Source organism: Gossypium hirsutum, chromosome A13 (genome assembly GCF_007990345.1).
Source record: "Gossypium hirsutum isolate 1008001.06 chromosome A13, Gossypium_hirsutum_v2.1, whole genome shotgun sequence".
NCBI classification, from domain to species: domain Eukaryota; kingdom Viridiplantae; phylum Streptophyta; class Magnoliopsida; order Malvales; family Malvaceae; genus Gossypium; species Gossypium hirsutum.
The window spans coordinates 59438217-59442364 of record NC_053436.1 but is presented as its reverse complement, the minus strand read 5'-3'; the positions used below and the strand labels follow the sequence as shown (position 1 = coordinate 59442364).

The following is a 4148-nucleotide window of genomic DNA, read 5'->3' as shown; positions in this document are numbered from 1 at the left end:
TGATATGGCCATGATTGGTTGAGAAAATGTTTGATATTGATAAGTCATGGAAGTTTAATAGGTTATCTAGTTCATAATAACTCATGAAAAGATGAAATTTGCCTTAAAACAGAATATTGCTGCAGCAATGACATGAATTTGAAAAATCACTAAAAATAGTATAAATGGAATTAAATGATGATCAACTTATGAAATTGAAGCTTAATGAGTCTATTTTCATATGGATAAAAAAAACAGCATATAAATTTTGCTTTATGAGATATTTGAAACCTTGTGAAACAGGGCCAGAGTGATTTCTGGATCCTCTGTTATGAATTTAAAAATTCATACTAAATTATAAAAATATAATTAGAAGTAATTATTTATATTTACATATTCCTTATTGAGTCTAGTTTTAAGAGAAACAAACCTCATAGTCATTGAAATTATGTATAGAGAGATATATGATTCGTAATACACAGATGTCAGAGCAGTCGAACCCTGAAATAGGGGAGACTTTAACTAATAAACTGTACTAATTCGTCCAACCAAAAATTCTAGAAAAAAATTATTAAATAGATATATTAGTCTAGATTTACGGAAAATTTACGGATCTTGATTTCGAGTTTCGTAACTCGAGATATGATTTTTCTTGTAACTGTGACGCGGGTAGTTAGAAAGCTGTGAATGTAGAAACAAATGATTTGAAGTTCTTAATTTGATAAATTATGTTCGGTAACCCCTCAAGCTCGACTCCGGCGACGGTTTCGGGCGTGGGGGCATTACAAGAAACTTCTAGAATGCAATTTTTGCAACTTATTCAATTTAGTCCCTAACTTCGAATTAAGCACTTTATGCATAGAATTTCTTCACAAAATTTTCACACAATCATGCAATCATATCATAGACCTCAAAATAATCATAAAATAATTATTTATATCTCAGATTTTGTGATCCCGAAACCTCTGTTCCAACTAGACCCAATTTTGGGCTATTACAAGCATGGTAACTGCATCAATATTGAAAACACCGGCGGCTTTTGTTGGCTTTGTCCTCATAACTTGCCACTGATATTTATTCAGGGACATCTCTTTGATAAACTCGTAGGACTCCTCAGGTGTTTTATTGTTGACCGTTCCACCGGCTGCTGTATCAATCATTAGCCTTGTTGAGGGATTTAAACCGTTGTGAAAGGTTTGAACTTGTAGCCATAGAGGTAACCCATGGTGAGGACACCTTCTCAATAAGTCCTTGTATCTCTCCCATGCATCGTAAAGTGTTTCTAAATCCATCTGCACAAAAGAAGAAATATCGTTCCTCAACTTTGCTATTTTAGCCGGAGGAAAATATTTAAGTAAAAATATTTCGGTCATTTGTTCCCAAGTAGTAATTGACCCTCGTGGTAACGAGTTCAACCACTGTTTAGCTTTGTTTCTCAATGTAAAGGGAAATAACTGAAGGCGAATGGCATCATCAGAAATGCCATTAATTTTGAAAGTGTCGTAAAACTCCAGAAAATTCGCCAAGTGAGTGTTGGGATCCTCATCCTGCAAACCATCAAACTGAACAAACTGCTGTATCATCTGAATTGTGTTAGGTTTCAGTTTGAAATTATTTGTAACAATAGTAGGTCTAACTATACTTGACTCATTTCCTGTCAAAGAAGGTTTAGCATAGTCATACATAGTATGAGGAGCAGGATTCTGATTTGCCGCATTTGCAGGAGGTAGCCTGTAACACCCCGAACCCGAGGCCGTCGCCGGAGTCGAACACGAGGTGTTAACAGACTTCAAACCACTTATTAAAATTTTTCCAGACAAGCTGTCAATCTGCGTACTAGTCTCTTTAAAAATCATATCTTGAGCTCTGGAACTCAAAATCTAGTTCCGTGAATTTTCCCTGAAACTAGACTCATATTCCCATTTACATATTTTTTTCCAGAATTTTTGGTTGGGCCAATTAGTACAGTTTATTAGTCAAAGTCTCCCATGTTACTGGGATCGACTACACTGACCTTTGTGCATTACGACCTGGATATCTCCCTGTACAGAACTTCCATACTGATGCCGTTTGCTTCTATAGAAACTAGACTCAGTGAGGAATCTATACATATATGGTATGACTCCTAATTATCTCTGGTTAATTTATAATGAATTTCCAAAGTCGGAGCAGGGAATCCAGAAACCGTTCTAGCCCTGTCCCACGAGAACCTGATTATCTCTTAACATACTGTCCATATGATCCTTTCGTTACTTCTATATGAAAATAGACTCATCGAACTTCGATTACATAATTTATTCATCAATTAATTCCACTCCTACTATTTTTAGTGATTTTTCAATCTCATGTCACTGCTGCTGCCAGCATCTGTTACGAAAGCAACTATGCCCACTTCGTGTTTACTCCTTGATCTAACTAATAATTCATCATGCATATCACAAATTATGATCATGACTAACCATGCCAAAGGCTAATCATTGTCAAACTTCCCCCTACTACACTATTGCCATATCATGAATTTTAACACCAAAATAATCAACCATGACGTATGGCATAAAAAGGTCGAATTATCAAGATTTGCGACCTAACGTTATGAATCCAAACCCAACCGAACATTTATGCCATTTTCGCATGGCTAAAAGATTACATACCAAAGTTCAAACACAACATAATAGCCTATACATGCCGAAATTTCTCCTAAGCCAACTAAGAAGAAAGTACCAAAACTCGCTATCCGGTGTGATGACTTCGATGACGGCCCGACCACGCAAAAAGAGACGAGTCCAAGAAACCTAGAATAGGTGACAAGGAAACACCGAGTGAGTTTATAACTCAGTAAGTCATAAGCAATACACTACCATCCATTAATAACATTATCACAAGAGGAAACAAAATGGAACGAGGCTAGTTACTCCATCCATACCGAACCATACCATAGTTCCTCCGACCTATCGGTTCAATCTCATACCAAATCATGCATCCACATTCCATATACTCATCAATAGGATATTCGAGGCATTTTCATAAATCATTTTATTTTCGTTACAATCATACAACTAAACGGCCTTTCACCCATTCCACGATAAATCTTATGTACGTGACTTCAAGTATATTCGTCACATGGGTTCAAACTTACCAAGCTCAACTCCAAATATAGACATAGCACCTATTAGCCATGAGCTCAAGATACTTACCCGATCCGCTGTCCGTGATCGACTCAATAGCGTCGCACACTTAGTGTCCATAATGATTCAAGAATATATATTAAGTCCGCACACTCAGTGCTATATAATCAACTCGCACACTTAGTGCTACATAATCAAACTCGCACACTTAGTGCTACATAGTCAACTCGCACACTTAGTGCTACATAGTCAAACTCGCACACTTAGTGCTACATAGTCAAACTCGCACACTTAGTGCTACATAGTCAATTCGCACACTTAGTGCTGCACAATTTAAACCCGCACACGTAGCGCCAATCTCATGGTCATAAATGTTTATACCCGCACATTTAGTGCCGAGATCAACAACTCAATACATCTCACCTCTTTTCTTTTCATTCAACACTTTCATCATCACATACGTACATGCATATATATATATATTTATTCATTCCATTCAGCATCATTACATAAACGTTATGACCATTTGAATTAATACCAACTATATGCTTAATGACTTACTTTATGTTGGGTAAAATAATTCCGAGTCGGCTACTCGATGACCTTCGATTTCCCCTTGTTGGACGCCTCTCCTTTAGGTTCTTGAGCTTAGTCTAGCAAACCACCATAGCCGATTTTCTCAAGCTTTTCCCCTTCCTTTCTTTCCTCTATTCGGCCAAGGATGTTCAAGAATGAACACTTTTTTTTTGTTTTCTTTCTTCAATTCACGGCAACAAGGGGGTATGGATGAGAACATATTATTTTTTTTTCATCACCCTTCCTTTCATTATTTAATCACCATGCTCATTATTTTATTTTTCTTAACATACATCACTAGCATAACATGTTGGAGACATGTTTCCACCCATAGCATGGCCGGCCACTATGCTTTAGTTTGGCTAATTTGACATGCAAGGACAACAGTTTCCCACTTTAATACTATTTGGTCCTTACTTATTTACCTATCATAATTTTCCAAGTCTTTCAACTAGATCCTTTCAAGCA

The 4148-nt window shown here is 36.7% G+C and overlaps 1 non-coding gene across 1 annotated transcript; it reads left to right on the top strand.

The window, feature by feature from the left end:
* The first annotated feature begins 1197 nt into the window (after positions 1–1197).
* Positions 1198–1304, top strand: LOC121213095 (small nucleolar RNA R71). Its single transcript, XR_005908463.1, has one exon. It is a non-coding gene; the product is annotated as a small nucleolar RNA R71 (small nucleolar RNA).
* Positions 1305–4148: the final 2844 nt, after the last annotated feature.